Below are 25,322 nucleotides of genomic sequence, written 5' to 3' on the forward strand. Positions count from 1 at the left end.
CCTTGGAAACTTAAGTACTCTGTGCCTCAGTTTATCCACCAGCAATGCTCACGTGGTAACAACATTTGTCTGCCTTCTTCCTAATAAGTTATAAATCAGGATGTTGGAACACTCTGTAATCTTAACGTCTATAAATCAAGCACAGCGAAATATAGAAACTATCAATATCATCACCTTACGTCAAAAACAAGATTTAAATTCCAAGCTCCAGTGATGAAAGGCTACTGGGTGGAAATGCTGTCAGCCGGCCCATCGCTCTTGTCTCCACGTTTAACACGTTCTCCTTCGGATCAAGGCATCTTCCGTGAAAGACAGCCTCACGGTACAGCAGCACGGCTATAAGAGCAGACTGACCAAAATGGAGACAGATGGCTGCTCAGCGGCAGGTTTTTAAAATGAATTTACTGTTTATGAAATGTGCTGGATGGATGGCGTCCGTGACTGAGTCTGCCGCTTAAAGGGAGACATCAAGGGGGACAAGGACGATGACCTGGGCAGCGTCTCCTCAGTTGCCCCCAGCCCCAATCCCAGGCAGGAGGCTTGGGCTAGCTGCCAAGTCCCCAAAAGGAAAACTGTATTCTGGGCTCATGGTGACACTCCCTGTGGGATGAGAGGACGGATTCAGCCCCATTTGTTCCTCACGTTGGCGGAGAACACCCCAGTGGGTGGCACTTGTGTGAGGACGGGGGAAAGGCCGGGGCTCTCCCGGTTACTGTCTTGAGTTCATTTCTTGGGAGACAGCATGGGGGGGAGAGGTTGAAGATAACGCATTCCCCAAAATGAAGGCACCAACTGAATCATGACAGCATAATCCTTAAAGAGGTGGTGACTGTCCTCATCAAATCCCCTGAAGTCTGGCAAGCTCCAACTGCCGCCAGCCGCGGCGGGTCCTCAAAGTGCAGCAACAATCGACGAGAGGGGGTAGGGAACTGAATGCACCAAGGTATGGGATCAGGAGGGCACAAGCAACTGATGGTTGCAAGGCAAGTTTAATAACGAAGCATAGCCATATATATATACCCGTAAAGCAGGGACTTTGCATGGTCATTGTAAAGTAGAAACTTTGCGTAACCTTTGTTCTGTGGAACTAAGCAGGTTTACCGTCTCTTGGCTTAGTCACCACCTTATCTGCATTATCTGCATCAGCAAATCTATCGCTTGTTCCACAAAGGCACCAAGTTCCCCTCCAGCATTGCATTTCCTAGCTTTAGGGAACAACCAGGGACTCCCAGTAACTGAGCAGGTCCCTGGGGTGATCTGGCCAAAGGCCGTCTCCTTTTTTACGTTCATACCATAAAGTCCAGGATGCATACCAAGGAGAGTACAGTCGGGCCCTGAGGCTTATGAGGGTCTTAATGGCGCCTTCCTCGGAGGGCAATGCTCGCCACATCCAACCATCATTTTTTCCAATTCCATATAATCTTGAGTCAGTCCTCCCAGGCTGCAGGGAGTTTTAGGATGTCCTTCTTTCATAATGTCAAAGCATTTCTGCCAATCGCTAATGACCTAATTCTGTTTTCTGAACCATCTTCTTGAAGGAGAGCCAAACTTCGGTAAAACACTTCAGTGCGGTACTCTCCCTTGGCACTTTTGAGGCACCTCTAGCACCTTCTGTCCATCATTTGAGTCAATGACGTAAAAAGAAGTCACAGCCAAGTAAAAATGACCGTGAATCAAGCAAAGCTAGGTCTCTATGACTTGCAAGTACCCAGCGGCCAAGAGCTTCGATGATGCCTCCTCTACTGATTGACTTGCTCCACTGTCCTTTGACTGTCTCAGTACCACACTGGATGTGTTCACGTACCATAAGAGTATTCCTGGGACAAGCTACACTAAATGGCTCAGTGCTGAATGGGATATGACTGTGCCCTTAGCGACATTCTGGTTTGACACTCAAGGGACAGCAGCAATCCTCACAAGGTGTGAAGGCCATGCACTCTGACCACTTCTAGGAAGCCTTGAATACCTGCCCCCGACAGTGCGTGTCTGAGGGGCTCACCATATACAAGGCACTGTCCCTGCCGCAGCCTGGAACAGGGCTCTGCACAGTGCAGTGCGTCCTCTGCTGGACATGGCCCAGCAACCCACTAGGTCCCTCCTGAAAGGCTGGGTGATGGCACCTACAGAGAGAGGCCACCAGAAAGGAGGGACTCCAGAAGCTGAGGGACACTCTAACACCAAGCAGGAGCTGGGAGGCTGGAGGACAGCAGGAAGTCAGTCTGTAAGAACAAAAAAGGCAGACCAAAACTGCTGTCACCGCAATGGCACGACAGGAGATCAAGGAACAATCCCTCCTGCTCTCCTAACCTGACGGACCTGGCATGAGGCCTTGTTCTATGGAAACTGGCTTTCCCCATGTACTTTATGTTTTTGTTTTGTTTTGTTTGCGGTACGCGGGCCTCTCACTGCTGGGGCCTCTCCCGTTGCGGAGCACAGCCTCCGGACGCGTAGGCTCAGAGGCCATGGCTCACGGGCCCAGCCGCTCCGCGGCATGTGGGATCCTCCCGGACCGGGGCACGAACCCGCGTCCCCTGCATTGGCAGGCGGATTCTCAACCACTGCGCCCAGGGAAGCCCTTGCGTACTTTATGTCTTTTAACTGGCTTAACCTAACATGCTCCTGTTTCTTGCATTTCTCAAGAGCCTAACTCTACCCCGAGTCAGCTGAATGTGAGCATCAGTGCGCCGCCTTGACGTGGATTTATAATGGCTACTTTTAGCACCAGGATGAGTCTCTTAGGCAGCCTTCAGTGCAAGGAGGCTTTATTTATGCCCTTCTTTGGGGGCATGCAGCAGCCTTGATGAATGCCTATCTCGCGCCAGCCAAGCAACATGCCAGGCACTACAGATACAAATGCAAATGAGAAATGACCCTAATCTCAAGAGCATTCCAAGAACTTGAACTTCCAAGTCTACAGTCCTCTGACTGTCCTGCAGCTTGCAAAGATATCCCATCCTAAGATTTCCTGTCAGAGAGTATGGAACCAACACCACTGTCAAATAAGCACTACCATGCCAATGGATCAACGAGAGCTTAGGAGGGTTTAGTTATGTAGACACTGAAAAGAGAAAATCAGAGTTAAACTAAGGCACAGGATGGAAAGGTTAGCTCTTCTACTCAAAAGAGTCCCAACAAAAATAAAGGATCAGCAGAAAAAAGATGAAGCCACTAGACTATTGCAGAAAGACTTTTTTAATGGTATGTTTCTGATACAAATGCAATTCTGACCTGCTCAGGTTTGGTCAGCAGGTGAGAGGAGAAGGGCAAAGGAGGTTCCTGTTGAGATTCAGAAGAAGCCTGAGTCAAGAGAAAAATACAAAATGACTGCTTCCCCTCAGAGTATTCTAAGAAAAGAAAGAGCTGCCGTTAGCCTCAAAAATGCTTTTTTTGTAAATTAGAAAAAAGATGCTTCCTCTGGGCAGACAAAACCCCATGCCAGTGCTTAGGCCTCAGCAAACAAGAGTGTAGGCTGGATATCCACCCTCATTTCTCTTCTTGGCAAGGTATCCTTGTGCAGTTAACTACCAACAAACCATTACATGGCACGGGGAAGGGGGAAGAGAAGAGAGAAACAGACAAAGAAAGAAGAATAAAAAGAATCATGCAGAAAGAGAGAAATGGAGAGGCAGAGAATGAAACTGAGAAGGAAGGTCGAAGAAAGAAGGGGAGAGAAGGAAAGACAGAAAGGAGGGAAGGGGAGAAGACAGAAGGAAGACTCATGACACAAAGATAAAGGAAGAGGGCCAGATGCTCTGGATTTGTTTCTCCATGGCCAGTCCATGCTTGGTGGTGACGGGGAGGCCAGGTGAATACTCTAACACATTCAGTTCAGTTCAGACCAACACACCCGTCTGAAGGACAAACTTGTGATGCACTGCGGTTGAGGCTCTGGACGCAGATCTGAGCGATGTGCTTCCTACCCTAAACGGCCTGCTGCCTGCCGGGGAGCACTCAGGATGAAATGAAATGCCTACCAGCCTCTCTGGGAGCACCAAAGGCACACGAGATTAATTCTGACAAGAAAGTCCCATTTCACACAGGGTGATGGAGGCTCATGACTTCGTTAGTCAATTAGAAAGTCGAGACTTGACCAGCAGAAAACAAACAATTAACCAACCAGCCAACCAACCAACAACCCACCTACAATCAACCAACAAGCAGAGCCCTTGCCTGTAAGGCACATATTATTGAGGTGTATAGTTTCTAGAGGTGCGACAAAAATGCCAGATGTCTTGCAGACATTTTTGACTATCACAGCTGCTGTTAAAAAACAGAAACAGCTGTTTGATCCACCTCCCTCCACATCACCACCACAAGACAATTCTCTCCCACCTATCACCATCTGCCATGTGGCCTGACTTTAGACATTCCTTTAGCAGTCTGAGGAGACCCTCCACAGCACATGACATTTCCTAGATCAGCACCTTGGTTACCTATTTAGAATCTTCCCAGCACCTGGAACCTAGAAATACATTGTTAAGATTCTCCCACAATAAACTAGCCCTGGTCATTGTCAGCTCAGCTCCTTAACTGGGCAAATACCAAACAGCCAACTGAGAGCCCAGTAAGCCCTATGTACATGAACCCAGAATTGGTGGATGTTTGCAGGAAGACAGATACTACAGGAGGGGGAAGGCATACTAAAAACCAGACCCGGGGTGGGATAGGGAGGGTGGGAGGGAGACGCAAGAGGGAGGAGATATGGGGATATATGTATATGTATAGCTGATTCACTTTGTTATAAAGCAGAAACTAACACATCATTGCAAAGCTATTATACTTCAATAAAGATGTTAAAAAAAAAAAAAAAAAAACAGACCCACCTGCAGCATGCTTTCATCATAGCCAGTGTTCCAAAGGCCATGTCCTAGTGTTTTGGTTCTTTCATTCATTCAGTACATGTTTACTGGGCCCCTGCCTGAGTGTTAAAAATGGAGGCAAGATGCGCAGATACAGAAGTGAAGAAGAAAGAGCTAAGCCCTGCCCTCAAGGAACTTACACCCTTATTAAACAAAGAACTCCACAAGTAATTAATTAATTAGTAAGAATTACTAAAAAGTAACTACAAGTGTAACTGAGACCAAGTACAGGGCTCTAGGCAGGTGTGTAAAGTAACGGGGGCATCTGATCAGGTCTGCAGGGCATGACACAAACTGAGATCTGACGACTGAACCATAGCTAACCAGACAAAGAGGGAGAAAAGAGCAGACCAGGAAGAGAGAACAGCCATCCAGAAAGCCTTGAGACCGGGGTGGCTCCCACCTAGATCATGAGAAGTGATGGGGAATAGGTCAGAGTTGTATCATTGGGCTCTGGAAGGCCAAGTTACAGGTAACCTCTGTTTATTGTCTTTGAGACTGAGTCATGGTTTTTCTCTTTGACTCAACTGTCTAATCTAGAAATACCTGATCTCTAGCGTGTGAGCTGGCTGCGATGTGTAGTTCCATCCTTGAGACATCAATATAAAGAAGTTAAAGAAACAGACTCACAGATATAGAGAACAGACTTGTGGTTGCCAAGAGGGGGGTGAGGGTGGGAGAGGCATGGATTGGGAGCTTGGGATTAGCAGATGCAAACTATTAAATATATACAGAATGGATAAACAACAAGGTCTTATGTATAGCACAGGGAATTATATTCAATATCCTCTAATAGAGCATAATGGAAATGACTGTGAAAACGTGTATATTATATACATATACACACACACACATATATATGTATAACTGAATCACTTTGCTGTATACCAGAAACTAACACAACATTGTAAATCAACTATGCTTCAATAAAAAATAAATTTTTTAAAAAGTTAACCTTCAAGGTTCAGTACCACACAAGGCTCCAGTAGCCCCTTCTCTACCTTTGTACCTCCAAACAGAGCTTCCGCACCACCCAAGAGACCCCTGTGTCCCTCTTGGCAATAGATCACATAGCTTTCAGTAACTTGCCTTCACTTGAGCTTCCTGACAGCTCTCCTAAGCCTGCTCTGCTCCTCCATGGGAACAGGGCACAACCTCTTAATGTTAACATACTGAGTCCTCTCTAAGAAGGTTAAATAGCACAAATGACTTTACTCCATCCTCTATGGGTCTGTATTCCTGCCATCTAATCATTTTAATTCCTTTTCCATCCATTAGGAAAGGGGAGTGCTAGGAGAAGAGAATCCCACAATTCATATAAGTTTGAGTAATAGCCCTAAAAAAATGTATAAAAGATTTCAATTCTCCTTGCTTCCCTTTCTCTAGTCAGATTCAACTAATGGTACATAATAGAGGGAGTCAAGGTATTCCTCTAACATTTACAGTATGCAATTTTGCAGCTGGAATAAGAAATAAGTCGAAATTTTCTGTTTCTGGGATGGCTGGAATTTGAGGTATAATGTAGTCCAGGGATGGGAGATGAGTTCTACCCTGGATTTCAACTCTGTTTCATTGGCAGTGGTGGTCAGAAGCAGAGTCTTGACGATTCTGAGGCCCGGCAGGCAGGTCTATGCGGTCAGCCAATGCCGGGGCATGGGAGTGGTGAACCACAGCCCGTGGGCCACTTGTTTCCCATCCGTGGGAAACTGAAAGACCATAGAAGGTCATGCATCAGATCCTGAAGACCTCAGCAGATTAAGTTACTAACATCTGCTCTGACAGGGGGAAAGTTCCCCAGTCCTCACTACCTTATACACACAAACGTGTCACCTGAACAGTAGTAATTACTCATATTTGATTCATTTGTGGCTCCTATCTGCTGCTACAGGATCACCTACCCTTTGGAAATTCTTGACTTCTTCAGTCTTTCTATAGTTCTCTACAAGGTAGCTCTCATGGGTCCATAATCAAGTCTATTCCTGCCAGCACCACTGGTCTACCAAGCTGAAAGGGTACTGCCACCCCCAGAAGTACCCCATTTCCCTCTAGAATTCCCCAGGGCTGGAAGGTCCTCAGGAGTCCTATTTGTCTCACAAGTACAGCGGGTTCCACCGCCTCTCCATCAGTATCATCTCCGATGCCCGAAACCAAGCTTTCGGGACCAAACCTTTGCTGTGATGTGCAGTGAAATCAGTGTGTTAGATAGAATTCTAAGAATGACTCACCGCGACCCTCACTTTGTGCCCCTTCCCTTTGGAGTGTGGGTGGAATCTGTGAACACAATGAGATGTCACCCCTGTGATTATGTTACTTTATATGGCAAAGGGAAGATTATCCAGCCGGGCCTAACGTAAACTGAATAAGCCCTTTAAACGCAGCGCTTTCTCCAGCTCATGGCAGAGAGAGAAGTCAGAGATCTAAAGCACAAGGATTTGATGTACCGTTGCTGCCTTGAAGATGGAGGGGCAAAGGAGAAAGAAACGCAGGTGCCCTCCGAGGCTGAAACTGGCCCCTGAAAGAAAACAAGGACCTCAGCCCTTTGGCCACAAGGAACTGTCAACATCATGAATGTCCCTGGAAGCAGATTCTTCCCTGGAGTCTCCAAGGAAGAGCTCAGCTGGACTGACACCATGACTTTGAGCTTGTGAGACACCAAGCAGAGAATGCAGCCAAGACTTCTGACCTACAGAACTATGAGATAATGAATGGGTGTTGTTCCAAGCTGCTAAGTTTTGGTAGTGTGTTACACGTAAATAGGAAACTTACACATGGAGAAAGGAGAGGAAAATTCTCTCCTCTGGTCCTTACACCAGTGTTGTTTTGGTACCCGTGTTTAACAGTCCAGGGAAATGAATCTTTCTGATTTTATGTACAATCTTACTGTTTTCCAAAGATCCAAAGATGTGTCCAATGGGTACTGGGCCTAGGGATAGTCATTACTCAGTCTTTAGGATACCCTTCCCGGCTCTTGGTTAAAACTCTTCCATGCCTCATTTCATTAGGACGAGTTCTTGTAGGAGGCTTCCCAGTTCCACCTTGAAGAGATGTATGAGAGCATCTATATTCATTCACTCATTCATGTATTCATTAAACAGTGAACACCTAACATGTGAAGCTCTGTTCTAGGTTCAAGTGATACGGAAGGAATGCATCAAAGTCCTATCTCTCACAGAGCTTACGTTTTCCTAAGAGGTAAAGAGACAAATACATACCTATTTCAACCGATGCCAAGTGATATAAAGGAAAACAGAGCAAAGTAAGGGGATTAAGAGCAACTCAGGAGTGGAGAAAGTATTATATACCTGGGTTAGCAAGGATCTGTTGACAAGGGGGTCATTTGAGCAGTTAAACATTCAGCCATGTGAAATGTGGGGAAGAACATCACAGGCAGAGGGGATTCTAAGTGTAAAAGTGCTGAAGCAGGAGGGTGTTTGGCATGTCTGAGGGCTGCCATTGCTGGAGAGGAGTAAGCGAGGAGGGGAGAAGGAAATGAGGTCAGTGACGTATCAGAGGCTGGATCACGTGGGGCCCTATGGGCCACTGAAGAACTTTGAATTTTACCCTGAGTGAGGTAGAAAACACTGGAGGGATTTAAACAGGGCAGTTTCATCATCTGACTTGCAGTTCTGTGGCGGAGGAGCTAGAGGGGAGGGGAGACCAGCTGGTGAGCCAGTGTACTGAGCATTGATGTTGGTTTGTGGAGGGATAGCCGTGGAGACAAGGAGATGTTGGATTCTGGACCTATTAGAAGGTGGCGTTGACAAGATTTGTGGAGAGGTTAGACACGGAACGTGAAGGAAAGAGAACAGTCAAGAAAAATACACGCCTGTGTCTGAACTCCAGCAGTGGACGGGGCTTAAGTTCTTTCCCAGGAGACGCCTCAGGCTATTAGTTCTGTTCTATGAGTTCTCCCCCTGCCACTAGACATTCCTGAAGCCCAGTGGTTGTAATGTCCAGGTTAACCTTGAGATCTTTGCTTTGGTAAATAAAATTCTAGACACAGCCGATTTTCTGTTGGGAGGCAAAGAAAGCCAGGTAAGGCAAAATCTTCCAAGCAATAAAGATCTCCAACTCAGCAGGCAGACTGTTTCCTTATTTAACATGAAAGAGCAGAAAGTACATGGCTTTGGTTCCCCAGCCCCTAATTCCAACAGACTTAACACATTTTTTTCCCAGCTCATGAGTAGGATGTTGAAATCTGAATATGAGTGTAAAGTCTGGAACCCAGTCCTAAGACATCCTGAGTCCCAACTGCAGAATTGGTCCAAGCAGTATTTCATGGGTTCTACAGCATTTCAATCCAATCATTGCTTTTGTACATGAGCAGAGAAGAAGTCCTGGAGTTCTTCTGGCGTGAAGATCACATATGGTCCCTGAATGCAGGCAACCATTTCATAAATAAGAAAAGAAGTGTGAATACAATAAAACCTTTTATACAGCTAAAAACAGCCAGTTCAGACAAGATGGGTATAGACCCATTCTCCTGACTCCTGTCCACTAAGCACAAGAATAAAACCTGCGAATGGCAAAAGAGGCACCAAAGGAAAGCAAAATGTGGTAAGAAGAAAGCCAACTGGTCTGGGACCTTGGGACCAGAGGAACAACAGAGTAGCAAGGCATCCTGCATCCCCCCACCCAAAAGAGGAAGGCCACCCAGACACGGAATCTCCAACCTCCAACCTAGCAACAGAAGGCGTTCCAGGTTATTCCTCCCTGGATAAGACAGGAGACCCTCTTACAACAAAGGAGGATCATCAGAGCCCCACCATAAATGTCCAGGGAGGCACTCTCTTTCCCCGCAGGCCTCACTCTCTTTTTCCACCAGGAGGTACCAAGACCTTAGGCCAAGGGGCAAGCAGGAGAGGGCCAGCTACAGTAGGTGGACAGTCCTAGAGCCTCTTTGTCCCCAAGGTCCGAGCCTCTCCTCCCCCAAGCTGATGGAAATAACATGGAAAAGGCCCAGAAAACTAAAAAGCTAAAACAAACTTTAGCTTGTAAACGATTCGGATATTTTTCTAGCTAAGGATTAATAGGATAAATTGGCATATATAGTAGGGTTGAGCTGTGGGGCTAATAAAATAGTCTCTGTAAAAGATTTTATCTAGAAACTGAGATGTCCAGGTGGCGTTGCTAATAGTGAAATCCTTAACCTTAGCTTTATATTTTAAACACAGGCAGATTGAGGTTAAAATGAAATACACAATTTTACTGGTATACAGGAAGAAAGAAAGAGGCATTGGTCTGTATAAATCTCTAGACTAAAATCTGATTTTCAGCTAAGGTGCTGTGGGGGAATACACATTAAAAAAAAAAAGAGCTTTTAAATAAAACTGAAATATGTCTTTAAGCAACAGTCCAAGGTAGCAGACCCCCTAGCTCTATCAAGATGGCATTATTCTTGCAGGCCAAAGTTTAAATATAAAAACAGACCATTTCATTGAATTAGGGAAGAATTCAGGGTCCTGGGAATATCAGGAAAATTTTTAGCCAAAATGAGCAATACAAACCTTCAGAAAGTTCACAAACTATTCATATCTGAATCAATATACAAAATAAGTTCACCAGTTTTCTGAAACTCAGCTAGAGAAGAAAGAAGAGTGATGGGGTAGAGGAAAAAAATCAGTTAATCAACATTTGAAAGAAAACAAAAATCAGATGTTATAGAATGAATGTTTGTGTTGCCCTAAATTCATATGCTGAAATCCTTAACCCCCAATGTGCTAGTATTAGGAGGTGAGGGCTTTGGGAGGTGATTAGGTCATGAGGGTGGAGCCCTCATGAATGGGATTAGTGTCCGTATAAAAGAGACCCAGGAGAGTTCCCTTGCACCTTCCACCATGCTAGGTTATAGCAAGAAGACAGCTGTCTATGAACCAGGAAGGGAGTCCTCACCAGACACCAAATCTGCCAGCATCCTGATATTGGACTTTCTAGCCACCAGAACAGTGAGAAGTAATATTTGTTGTTTGAAACACCCAGTCTTTATTTTTGTTATAGCAGCCCAAATGGAATAAAACGTCAGATAACAGAAATCAGTTAAAGATTAATTCAAGATGTCTCAATACTCTGCAATGGCCTATATGGAAAATAATCTTAAAAAAGAGTGGATATATGTATAACTTTGCTGTACACCTGAAACTAAAAAAACACTGTAAATCAATGATACTCCAATAAAAATTATTTTAAAAATAAAAAAAGAACTCACATGCTGCATGTTTAAGTAGGTAAAATAAAAATAAAAGTAAATTTTAAAAAGATTAATTTAAGAATGTGAAATAAAACATCCCATATAGAAAAGCTGTGGACAGTAATCAGTCAAGCAACCAAATTGCCCCTCTTCAGCCTTCCTTTGAAGATAAGATCCCTCCACAAATGACCTGCTCTATAAAGAACAGAGGAAAAAAATCAGTTCTTAAAAAAGCTAACTAGAAATTTCAAGAAGAGAATTCCCCAAATACTACTTAGATACTTTTAAAACAAAATATTTAGTTAATAGAATCCACTTGGATACATCCCTGTCATAACAAAAAGGACTTTAAAAAAATCCATTCCACTTTTGTAGATAAAGAAGTATTAACTCAATCAATAAAACTAAAGACTACCAAGGCTGCAAGGGATGAAACCATTTTCAACTACTGAAAAGACAACTAGAGCCATGGAGCAGATTGCTCCCTGGAACAAGATGAAGATGCTTGGTGTCACCTCACCAGCAACCTCCCATATGGTTTTTCCAAGTGTCTCTGTCTTCATTTATTAGTGTGAAATATAGGATAGGAACTAAATATTTTAAAATGTAAAGAATCTCTAGCTTCCTAAAGATTTTGTGTTATCAGCTATAAGAAAGAATGAAATCTTGCCATTTGCAACTACATGGATGGACCTTATTATGCGTAGTCAAATAAGTCAAACAGAGAAAGACAAATACGGTATGTTATCACCTATATGTGGGATCTAAAGAATAAAACAAACGAATGAATATAACAAAACAGAAACAGACTCACATACAGAGAACAAACTAGTGGTTACCAGTGGGGAGAGGGAAGGAGGGAGGGGCAAGATAAGGGTAGGGGATTAAGAGGTACGAACTATGTATAAAATAAGATACAAGGATATATCGTACAGCACAGGGAATACAGCCAATGTTTTATAACTTTAAATAGAGTATAATATATAAAACTATTCAACCCCTATGTTATACACCTAATATAACTAATATAATATTGTAAATCAACTACACATTAATTGAAAAAAAGACTGTGATAAAAGAACAGTTCACACAATCCACTGGATTAAAGGTGAGCTATGGGCTTACTTTTTTAGGACCCTTTTTCTAGATTATAAAATACTACATACTCAATATAAAAATCTTTCAAAAATACAAAAACATATAATGAAAAAAATAAAATTAAAAACAGCCCTTGGGATGTAATGTACATGATGACTATTGTTAACACTGCTGTATGGTATATTTGAAAGTTGTTAAGAGAGTAGATCCTAAGATTTATCATCATAAGGAAAACAACATTTTCTTTTTTTTTTTTTTTTCAGTTTATATGACACGATGGATGTTAAGTAAACTTACGTTGGTAATCATTTCACAATACATGAAGGTCAAGTAATTAAACTGTACTCCATAAACATACACAGTTCTGTAGGGTAATTATATCTCAATAAAACTGGGAAAAATCTGTTACCAAAAAAAAAAAAAAAACTGACCATACCATTCAGTTAAGTACATTAAAAATTATTTTATATCTTTCTATCATTTTATCTCTGAAAATATACTTTTTAAAAAGTTGGAATAATGCCATGTGAAAAGTGCAATATTCTGTTTTCTCCTTTATTTATATCTTTTATTTTCTCATATTAGTAAATGCTTTTCAAAATATGATTTTCAGGGCTTCCCTGGTGGCGCAGTGGTTGAGAATCCACCTGCCTATGCACGGCACACAGGTTCGTGCCCCGGTCCAGGAAGATACCCCATGCCGCAGAGCAGCTGGGACCGTGAGCCATGGCCACTGAGCCTGTGTGTCCAGAGCCTGTGCTCCACAACAGGAGAGGCCACAACAGTGAGAGGCCCGCGTACCAAAAAAAAAATATGATTTTCAATCACCACACATTATTCTACCTTATAGATGTACCATAATTTAATTATTGTCCTCACTGAATATTTAGTTTCTACCCAACTTTTCCTATTCAATGTTGTTCTGAATACCCTTATATATAAAACTATTTTCTGCATCTCTAATAATTTCCTTATGATCTGGTAACAGAATTGGAATTGCCAATTCAAAGGAAATTAGGAAGTCCAAATTTAAATAATCCAAGGATTAAATAAGAAATTACATTGGAAATTAGAATATATTTTGAATTGTACTAAAAACATATCAAAGTTTGTGGGTTGCAGCTAAAGCCTTGTTTAAAGGGAAACTTACTGCTTCATAAATAAGGTAGTAAAGAAGAAAGACTGAAAATCAATTTATCTGAGAAACCATCTCAAGAAGTTAAAAAAATAGCAAATGAACAAGATGGAAGAAACAATAAATGTAAGAAAATGTATTGATAATAATAATAATATTTAATAAATAAACTTATAAACACAGGAGAAACAAAGACAAAAGTTGGCTCTTTCAGTAGACTAATAGCATAGATCAGGAGTAAGAAAACTTTTTCTGGAAAGGGCTAAGTAAATTATTTTTGTAGTCCTGGCAAGCCTATGGTCTCTGTGCAACTTGTTATCTGGCACTGTAGTATGAAAGCAGTCATAAACAATAAATGAATAGGTACGGCTGTGTCCCAATAAAACTTTACTGACAAAAACAGATCCAAGGCTAGATTTGGTCCAAACCTATAATTGACCAGCCTGAAAAAGATGAGCCCAGAGACGATATGTGTGTGAGAGAGAGAAGAATGGAGACAGACAAAGAGGGGACACAAACAACAAAAATTAAGAATGAAAAACGTGACATCAAGGCTTGCACAAGCCTCTTAGAGAGCTTCATCCACCAGAAGGCAGACAGCAGAAGCAAGAAGAACTACAATCCCGCAGCCTGCGGAACGAAAACCACTTTCACAGAAAAATAGACAAAATGAAAAGGCAGAGGACTATGTACCAGATGATGGAACAAGATAAAACCCCAGAAAAACAACTAAATGAAGTGGAGATAGGCAACCTTTCAGAAAAAGAATTAAGAATAATGATAGTGAAGATGATCCAGGACCTCGAAAAAAACTTGGAGGCCAAGATCAAGAAAATGCAAGAAATGTTTAACAAAGACCTAGAAAAATTAAAGAACAAACAGAGGTGAACAGTGCAGTAACCGAAATAAAAAATACACTAGAAGGAATCAATAGCAGAATAACTGAGGCAGAAGAATGAATAAGTGAACTGGAAGACGGAATGGTGGAATTCACTGCTGCAGAAGAGAATAAAGAAAAAAGAATGAAAAGAAATGAAGACAGCCTAAGAGACCTCTGGGACAACATTAAGCACACATACATTCGCCTTATAAGGGTCCCAGAAGGAGAAGAGAGAAAAGACCCGAGAAAATATTTGAAGAGATTATAGTCAGAAACTTCCCTAACATGGGGAAGGAAATAGCCACCCAAGTTCAGGAAGCACAGAGTCCCAGGCAGGATGAACACAAGGAGAAACATGCCAAGACACATGGTAATCAAATTGACAAAAATTAAAGACAAAGAAAAATTATTAAAAGCAAGAAGGGAGGGCTCCCCTGGTGGAGAAGTGGTTAAGAAACTGCCTGCCAATGCAGGGGACACAGGTTCGAGCCTTGGTCTGGGAAGATCCCACATGCAGTGGAGCAACTAAGCCCGTGCGCCACAACTACTGAGCCCACGGGCCACAACTATTTTAGCCCTCAGGCCTAGAGACTGTCCTCTGCAACAAGAGAAGCCAACACAATAAGAAGCCTGCAAACCGCAATGAACAGTATCACTTGGTCACTGCAACTAGAGAAAGCCCACATGCAGCAACGAAGACCCAATGTGACAAAAATTAATTAATTAATTAATTAATTAATTATTTGAAAAACGACAGATAACATATAAGGGAACAACCAAAAGGTTAACAGCTGATTTCTCAGCAGAAACTCTACAAGCCAAAAGGCAGTAGCATGTTATATTTAAAGTGATGAAAGGGAAGAACCTACAACCAAGATTAATCTACCTGTCAAGGATCTCATTCACGTTCGACGGAAAAATCAAAAGCTTTACAGACAAGCAAAAGCTAAGAGAATTCAGCACGACCAAAGCAGCTCTACAACGAATGCTAAAGGAACTTCTCTAAGTGGGAAACACAAGAGAAGAAAAGGACCTACAAAAACAAACCCAATACAACTAAGAAAATGGTAACAGGAACATACATATCAATAATTACCTTAAGTGTGAATGGATTAAATGCTCCAACCAAAAGATACAGGCTCGCTGAATGGATACAAAAACAACACCCACATATATGCTGTCTACAAGAGACCCACTTCAGACCCAGGGACACATACAGACTGAAGGTGAGGGGATGGAAAAAGATATTCCATGCAAATGGAAATCAAAAGAAAGCTGGAGTAGCAATACTCATATCAGATAAAATAGACTTTAAAATAAAGAACGTAACAAGAGACAAAGAAGGACACTACATAATGATCAAGGGATCGATCCATAACGATTATAAATATATATGAACCCAACATAGGAGCACCTCAATACATAAGGCAAATGCTAACAGCTAATAATGAGGAAATCAACAGTAACACAATAATAGTAGGGGACTTTAACACCTCACTTACACCAATGGACAGATCATCCAGAACGAAAATTAATAAGGAAACACAAGCTTTAAATGACACAACAGACCAGATAGGTTTAATTGATATCTATAGGACATTCCATCCAAACGCAGCAGATTATACTTTCTTCTCAAGTGCACATGGAACATTCTCAAAGATAGATCACATCTTGGTTCACAAATCAAGCCTCAGTAAATTTTAAAAAACTGAAATCATATCAAGCAACTTTTATGACCACAACACTAAGAGATTAGAAATCAATTACAGGGGAAAAAAAACACAAACACATGGAGGCTAAACAATACACTAATAAATAACCAAGAGATCACTGAAGAAATCAAAGAGGAAATCAGAAAATACCTAGAGACAAATGACAATGAAAACACAACAATCCAAAACCTATGGGATGCAGCAAAAGCAGTTCTAAGGGGGAAGTTTAGAGCAATATGATCCCTCTTCAAGAAACAATAAAAATCTCAAATAAACAATCTAAACTTACACCTAAAGGAACTAGAGAAGCAAGAACAAACAAACCCCCAATGATAGTATAAAGAAAGAAGTCATAAAGACCAGAGCAGAAATAAATGAAATACAAACAAAGAAAACAAAAGCAAAGATCAATAAAACTAAAAGCTGGTTCTTTGAAAATATAAACAAAATTGATAATCTGTTAACCAGACTCATCAAGAAAAAGAGGGAGAGGACTCGAATCAATAAAATTTGAAATGAAAAAGGAGAAGTTACAACACACCCCCACAGAAATACAAAGTGTCATAAGAGACTACTACAAGCAAATCTATGCCAATAAAATGGACAACCACTATTATTCAACATAGTTTTGGAAGTTCTAGCCATGAAAGGAAGACAAATTGGAAAAGAAGAAGTAAAACTGTCACTGTTTGAAGATAACATGATACTATACATACATAATCCTAAAGATGTCACCAGAAAACTACCAGAAACAATCGATGAATTTGGTAAAGTTGCAGGATACAAAATTAATGCACAGAAATCTCTTGCATTCATATACACTAACAACAAAAGATCAGAAAGAGAGATTAAGGAAACAATCCCGTTCACCACTGCAACAAAAAGAATAAAATACCTAGGAATAAACCTACCTAAGGAGGTAAAAGACCTGTACTCAGAAAACTATAAGACACTGATGAAAGAAATCAAAGATGACACAAACAGACGTAGAGATATACCATGTTCTTGGATTGGAAGAATCAATATTGTGAAAATGACTATACTACCCAAAGCAATCTACAGATTCAACGCAATCCCTATCAAATTACCAGTGGCATTTTTTACAGAACTAGAACAAAAAGTGTTGTGGAGACACAAAAGATCCCAAATAGCCAAAGCAATCTTGAGAATGAAAAATGGAGCTGGAGGAATCAGGCCCCCTGACTTCCGACTACACTACAAAGCTACAGTAATCAAGACAATATGGTACTGGCACAAAAACAGAAATTTAGATCAATGGAACAGGATAGGAAGCCCAGAGATAAACCCACACACCTATGGTCAACTAATCTATGACAAAGGAGGCAAGGATATTCAATGGAGAAAAGACAGTCTCTTCAATAAGTGGTACTGGGAAAACTGGACAGCTACATGGAAAAGAATGAAATTAGAACACTCCCTAACACCATACACAAAAATAAACTCAAAATGAATTAAAGACCTAAATTTAAGACTGGATGCTATAAAACTCTTAGAGGAAAACATAGGAAGAACACTCTTTGACATAAATCACAGCAAGATCTTTTTTGACCCACCTCCTAGAATAATGGAAATAAAAATAAACAAATGGGACCTAATGAAACTTAAAAAGCTTTTGCACAGCAAAGGAATCTATAAACAAGATGAAAAGACGACCCTCAGAATGGGAGAAAATATTTGCAAACAAATCAATGGACAAAGGATTAATCTCTAAAATATATAAACACCTCATGCAGCTCAATATTAAAAAAACAAAGAACCCAAACAAAAAATGGGCAGAAGACCTAAATAGACATTTCTCCAAAGAAGACATACAGATGGCCAAGAGGCACATGAAAAGATGCTCAACATCACTGATTATTAGACAAATGCAAATCAAAACTACAATGAGGTTATCACCTCACACTGGTTAGAATGGGCATCATCAGAAAATCTACAAACAGTAAGTGCTGGAAAGGATGTGGAGAAAAGGGAACCCTCTTGCCCTGTTGGTGGGAATGTAAACTGATACAGCCACTATGGAGAACAGTATGGAGGTTCCTTAGAAAACTACAAATAAAACTACCATACAACCCAGCAATCCCACTACTGGGCATATACCCTGAGAAAACCATAATTCAAAAAGACACATGCACCCCCAATGTTCATTGCAGCACTATTCACAATAGCCAGGTCATGGAAGCAACCTAAATGCCTATCAACAGACAAACGGATAAAGAAGATGTGGTACATATATACAATGGAATATTACCCATCCATAAAAAGGAACAAAATTGGGTCATTTGTAGAGATGTGGATGGACCTAGAGACTGTCATACAGAGTGAAGTAAGTCAGAAAGAGAAAAACAAATATTGTATATTAACACATATATGTGGAATCTTAAAAAATGATACAGATGAACTGGACTGCAAGGCAGAAATAGAGACACAGATGTAGAGAACAAAGGTATGGACACCAAGGTGGGAAAGTGGGGTTGGGTGGGGTGGTGGTGGGATGAATTGGGAGATTGGGATTGACATACATACACTAATATGTATAAAATAGGTAACTAATAAGTACTGCTGTATAAAAACTAAACAAAATAAAGTTAAAACAATGAAAAAATGTAAAAAAAAAAGGAAAACGTGACATCATTACAGGTCCTATATTGGAAAAATCATATGAGCTTATTATGTGCAACTTTAAGACAATTAACTTAAAAATTTAGATGAAATGTACCCTTAAGAAAGCTCAACTTACCAAATCCAAAAATAAACTCCAAATAGTTCTATTTCTATTGCAGGAATAAGCCCATAATCTAAAGCCTTCCCTCAATGAGAATCTTAAATCCAGAAGAATTCACCAGTCCCTTCCATCAAATATTTGCCAATTAAAAATTGTCACTTGCCATCTGCCTCTACAAGGATGAAGTCTCTGGCCACTGACCTTCAACACACTCTGAAAGGAGTTTAGGGTAGAGATCAGGAATGAGGCACTCTGTGCTCTGAGAAAAACTGGCAGAACAGGCCCTCAGATAAATATTTTTCAGAAGAATACTTTATGAACCAGAAGTGAGTTTTCACCAGACATCACGCCTCCTGGCATCTTGATCTTGGACTTTCTAGACTCCAGACCAGTGAAAAATAAATATTTGTTGTTTAAAATACCCCATCTGGCTGCTCCCAACTGGTCTGAGACTCACCAGCCCCTCTCCCAGGAGACCACTGCAGTCAGCCAGCCCCTGCTTATTGGTAACCATATGTGACAAAAAGGCTGTGATCAAAAATGCCAATATGGGGCTTCCCTGGTGACGCAGTGGTTAAGAGTCCGCCTGCCAATGCAGGGGACACGGGTTCGTGCCCCGGTCTGGGAAGATCTCACATGCTGCAGAGCGGCTGGGCCTGTGAGCCATGGCCGCTGAGCCTGCGCGTCCGGAGCCTATGCTCCGCAACGGGAGAGGCCACAACAGTGAGATGCCCGCGTACCACAAACAAACAAACAAAAAATGCCAATATGTCAGAGGAGATGCAACAGGACTTGGTGGAGTATGCTACTCAGGCACTGGAGAAATATAATATAGTGAAGGACATTGCAGCCCATATCAAGAAGAAGTTTGACAAGAAGTACAATCCACCTGGCACTGCATCACGGGGAGGAACTTCGGTAGTTATGTGACACATTAAACCAAAGACTTCATCTACTTCTACCTGGGCCAAGGGCCATTCTCCTGTTCAAATCTGGTTAAGAGCATGGACGGTGCCACATACCCTGTGATCCACCACAAGAACTGCAGCCTAAATTCCAAATACCAGAGACTGAAATCTTCAGCCTTGCCTAAGGGAACATCTCGATCTTTATAGTGTTTGTTTTGTACGGGGCATTTTTTTGTGCTAGTTTGTTGTGGTTATAAAGCAATTAGCAAAACAGCTTACATTTGTATTTATTTTTTATTCCATACCTCTTTGCCCCATGTTTTTTTTCTTCAAAATCCATTCCGTTAAAGAAACATATATAAATCTGTTGGAAAAGTGTGCATTAATTATGATTTGTCCAAATAATCTATAATAATAATAATCTAGGGTTGAAGATGGCCTATTATTTGATCTTGGGTAGGCTGGTGGGAGTGATTCCTTGAAGTTTCTGCAGGATATAATAGACTAGCCTATTCAATACTCTTGAGTTTCATTCTTGCCCATCCTGCTACTGTTGTGCATGGAAGAATACTACTTAGAAGTGCATGTTGAGAAATGCATGGCAGAGAAACTATTGGATTAACTCTTACTCCTGATCTGATAAATACTTTCCTTAAGTGCTCATTTTGTTAAAAGATACTGGTTTAGAGTGTTCTGGACCTTAGTCCTCAATTGGTGATGAACATGTAGTAGAACTTCCTTAAGCCCTGTATGGCTGTAAAATGGAAATAAGCTGATAAGAAAGTTGGGCTACTGAGAAATCTGTTGGGCTCTAGACTATTCCCTTCCTCTGCCTTGGCCAAAGTATACTCTAAAGATTAAAGGTGCTCTTAAAAGGGAAAAATCTTCCTGCATACCCTATTAGAATCACATAGAAGGCTGGTGCACACAAGACCTTCTGTGCACCACTTCCCTGGTGGTGCAGTGGTTAAGAATCCACCTGCCAATGCAGGGGACACAGGCTCGAGCTCTGGTCTGGGAAGATCCCACATGCCGTGGAGCAACTAAGACCTTTCACTACAACTACTGACGCCAGCATGCCTAGAGCCCGTTCTTGGAAACCAGAGAAGCCACTGCAATGAGAAGCCTCCACAATGAGAGGCCCATGCATCGCAACAAAGAGTAGCCCCCGCTCACCGAAACTAGAGAGGGCCCGCACACAGCAATGAAGACCCAAGGCAGCTAAAAATAAATAAATAAAAGTAAAAAATAAATTTAAAAGTCACAAGAAGCTCATTAAAAAAAATCTGCAGGAATTTACACTTTAAAAATTAAATTAAATAAATAAAATGAAATACCTAGTCTATGGTATTTTTGTTATAGCAGCCTAAATGGAATAAGACATCAGATATAAGAAATCAGTTAAATATTAATTCAAGAATGCAAAATAAAACATCCCATACAGGAGAGGAGGGGACAAGATTGCAGTGTAGAAGGACATGAGCTCACCTCTTCTTACAAAAACACCAAAATCACAACTAACTCCTGAACAATCATGGACCAAAAAATGCTGGAACCTACCAAAAAAGATATCCTACATTCAAAGTCAAAGAAGCCGCCACAACGAGACAGTAGGAGGAGCATGATTGTGATAAAATCAAATCCCATACCCACTGGGTGGGTGACCCACAAACTGGAAAATAACTATATCACAGAAGTTCTCCCACAGAAGTGAAAGTCTCCCTAGCCTGGGGGTCTGGCAACAGGAGGAGGAGCCCCCAAAGAATCTGGCTTTGAGGCCAGTGGGGTTTGATCGCAGGAATTCCACAGGACTGGGGGAAACAACCACTCCACTCTTAGAGGGCACACAGAAGGTCTCGTGTGCACCAGGACCCAGGAAAAAAAGAAGTGACCTCAGTAAAGCCTGGGCCAGACCTACCTGCTGGTATTGAAGGGTGGAGATTTTTCAGTCTCCACAAATCAATTAGTGTGATACACCACATCAACAAATTGAAGAATAAAAACCATATGATAATCTCAGTACATGCAGAAAAAGCTTTTGACAAAATTCAACACCCATTTATGACAAAAACTCTCCAGCAAGTGGGCACGGAGGGAACATACCTCCACTTAATAATGGTCATATATGACAAACCCACAGCTAACATCATATTCAATGGTGAAAAGCTGAAAGCATTTCCTCTGAGATCAGGAACAAGACAAGGATGTCCACTTTCACCACTTCTATTCAAAATAGTTTTGGAAGTCCTAGCCACAGCAATCAGAGAAGAAAAAGAACTAAAAGTATTCCAAATTGGAAAAGAAGTAGTAAAATTGTCAGTGCTTGCAGATGACATCATACTATACATAAAAAATCCTAAAGATGCTATCAGAAAACTACTACAGCTCATCAATGAATTTGGTAAAGTTTCAGAATACAAAATTAATACACAGAAATCTGTTGCATATCTATACACTAACAATGAAAGATAAGAAAGAGAAATTAAAGAAACAATCCCACTTACCATCACATCAAAAAGAATAAAACAACTTGGAATAAACCTACCTAAGGAGGCAAAAGACCTGTACTCTGAAAACTATAAGACGCTAATGAAAGAAATCAAAGATGACACAAACAGATGGAAAGATATACTGTGTTCTTGGATTGGAAGAATCAATACAGTCAAAATGACTATACCACCCAAGGCAATCTACAGATTCAATGTAATCCCTATAAAATTACCAATGGCATTTTTCATAGAACTAGAACAAAAAATCTTAAAATTTGTATGGAGACACAAAAGACCCCAAATAGCCAAAACAATCTTGAGAAAGAAAAATGGAGCCGGAGGAATCAGGCTCCCCGACTTCTGACTAAACTACAAAGCTACAGTCATCAAGACAGTATGGTACCTGCACAAAAACAGAAATATAGATCAATGGAACAGGATAGAAAGCCCAGAAATAAACCCACGCACCAATGGTCAATTAATCTACGACAAAGGAAGCAAGACTACACAATGGAGAAAAGACACTCTCTTCAATAAATGGAGCTGGGAAAACTGGACAGCTACATGTAAAAGAATGAAATTAGAACATTCTTTAACACCATACACAAAAATAAACTCAAAATGGATTAAAAACCTAAATGTAGGGCTTCCCTGGTGGCGCGGTGGTTGAGAGTCCACCTGCCGATGCAGGGGATGCGGGTTCGTGCCCCGGTCCGGGAAGATCCCACGTGCCGCGGAGCGGCTGGGCCCGTGAGCCATGGCCGCTGAGCCTGCACGTCCGGAGCCTGTGCTCTGCAACGGGAGAGGCCACAACAGTGAGAGGCCTGCGTACCACGCACACACACAAAAAACCTAAATGTAAGATCTGATACTATCAAACTCTTAGAGGAAACCATAGGTAGAACACTCTTTGACATAAATTGCAGCAATATCTTTTTGGACCCATCTCCTAGAGTAATGGAAATAAAAACAAAAATAAGCAAATGGGACCTAATTAAACTCAAAAGCTTTTGCACAGCAAAGGAAACCATAAACAAAACAAAAAAACAACTCACAGAATGGGTGACAATATTTGCAAACAATGGGACCGACAAAGGATTAATCTCCAAAATCTACAAACAGCTCAAGCAGGCCAATATCAAAAAAATACAAACAATTCAATAAAAAAAAATTGGCGGAAGACTTAAATAGACATTTCTCTAAAGAAGCCATGCAGATGGTCAAGCAGCACATGAAAAGATGCTCAACATTGCTAATTATTAGAGAAATTCAAATCAAAACTACAATGAGATATCACTTCACACCAGCCAGAATGGCTATCATCAAAAAATCCACAAACAATAAATGCCAGAGAGGGTGTGAGATAAAAGGAACCCTCCTACACTGCTGGTGGGAATGTAAACTGGTACAGCCACTTTGGAGAGCAGTATGGAGGTTCCTTAAAAAACTAAAAATAAAGCTACCATATGATCCTGCAATCCCACTCCTGGGCGTATATCCAGAGAAAAACATGATCCAAGAGGATACATGCACCCCAGTGTTCATTACAGCACTGTTTACAATAGCCAAGACATGGAAGCAACCTAAATGTCTATCAACAGAGGAATGGATAAAGAAGACATAGTACATATATGCAATGGAATATTACTCAGCCATTAAAAAGAATGAAATAATGCCACTTGCAGCAACATGGATGGACCTAGAGATTGTCATACTGAGTGAAGTAAGTCAGACAAAGACAAGTATTGTATGCTACTGCCTATATGCAGAATCTAAAAAATGATATAAATGAACTTATTTACAAAACAGAAACAGACTCACAGATTTAGAGAATGAACTTAGGTTACCAAGGGGAAGGGTGGGGCGGAGGAATAGTTAAGGAGTTTGGGATTGACATGTACACACCGCTATATTTAAAATAGATAACCAAGAAGGACCTACTGTATAGCATAGGGAACTCTGCTCAATATTATGTAACAACCTAAATGGGAAAAGAATTTGAAAAACAATAGATACATGTATATGTATAACTGAATCACTTTGCTGTACACCTGAAACTAACACAACATTGTTAATCACCTATACTCCAAAATAAAATAAAAAGTTGAAACAAACATTCAATGAGATATCACCTCACACCAGTTAGAGTGTCCATCACGAAAAAATCTACAAACAATAAATGCTGGAGAGGGTGTGGAGAAAAGGGAACCCTCCTACACTGTTGGTGGGAATGTAAATTGATACAGCCACTATGGAGAACAGTACAGAGGTTCCTTAAAAAACTAAAAATAGAATTACCATATGACCCAGCAATCCCACTACTGGGTATATACCCGGAGAAAACCATGGTTCAAAAGGATACATGCGAGGGGGGAGCGAGAAGATGGCGGAAGAGTAAGACGCGGGGATCACCTTCCTCCTCACAGATACATCAGAAATACATCTACACGTGGAACTTCTCCTATAGAACACCCACCGAACGCTGGCAGAAGACCTCAGACCTCCCAAAAGGCAAGAAACTCCCCACATACCTGGGTAGGGCAAAAGAAAAAAGAATAAACAGAGACAAAAGAATAGGGACGGGACCTGCACCAGTGGGAGGGAGCCGTGAAGGAGGAAAGGTTCCCACACACTAGAAGCCCCTTCGCGGGCGGAGACTGCGGGTGGCGGAGGGGGAAGCTTCAGAGCCCTAGAGGAGAGCGCGGCCACAGGGTGCGGAGGGCAAAGCGGAGAGATTCCGTAGAGGATCGGTGCCGATCAGCACTCACCAGCCCGAGAGGCTTGTCTGCTCAGCCGCCGCGGCAGGCCGGGGCTGGGAACTGAGCCTCCGGCGGATCCCAGGGAAAGGTCTGGAGTTGGCAGAGTGAAAACAGCCTGAAGGGGTTAGTGCACCACGGCTGGCCCGGAAGGAGTTCGCCGGGAGGGAGTTCGGGAGAAGTCTGGAGCTGCCGAAGAGGCAAGAGACCTTTTCTTCCCTCTTTACCTCCTGCTGCGCGAGGAGAGGGGTTTAAGCACGCCATTTAAAGGAGCTCCAGAAACGGGCGCGGAGCTACCGAAGAGACAAGAGACTTTTTCTTGCCTCTTCGCTTCCTGGGGCGCAAGGAAAGGGAATTAAGGGCACCACATAAAGGAGCTCCAGAAACGGGCGCGATCTGCGGCTGTCGGCACGGACAACAGAGACGGGTGTGGGACGCTAGGGTTGCTGCTGCCGCCACCAAGAGGCCTGTGTGCGAGCGCAGGTCACTCTCCACACCGGCCCTCCCGGGAGCCTGTGCAGCCCGCCACCGCGAGGGTCCCGGGATCCTGGGACT

General features: G+C 41.8%; 1 pseudogene; it reads left to right on the top strand.

Moving 5' to 3' along the window:
• The first annotated feature begins 14,068 nt into the window (after positions 1-14,068).
• On the top strand, positions 14,069-19,614 carry LOC131743542 (dynein light chain 1, cytoplasmic-like; annotated as a pseudogene).
• The last annotated feature ends 5,708 nt before the right edge of the window (positions 19,615-25,322 follow it).

This window comes from Kogia breviceps, chromosome 16, assembly GCF_026419965.1.
Source record: "Kogia breviceps isolate mKogBre1 chromosome 16, mKogBre1 haplotype 1, whole genome shotgun sequence".
NCBI classification, from domain to species: domain Eukaryota; kingdom Metazoa; phylum Chordata; class Mammalia; order Artiodactyla; family Physeteridae; genus Kogia; species Kogia breviceps.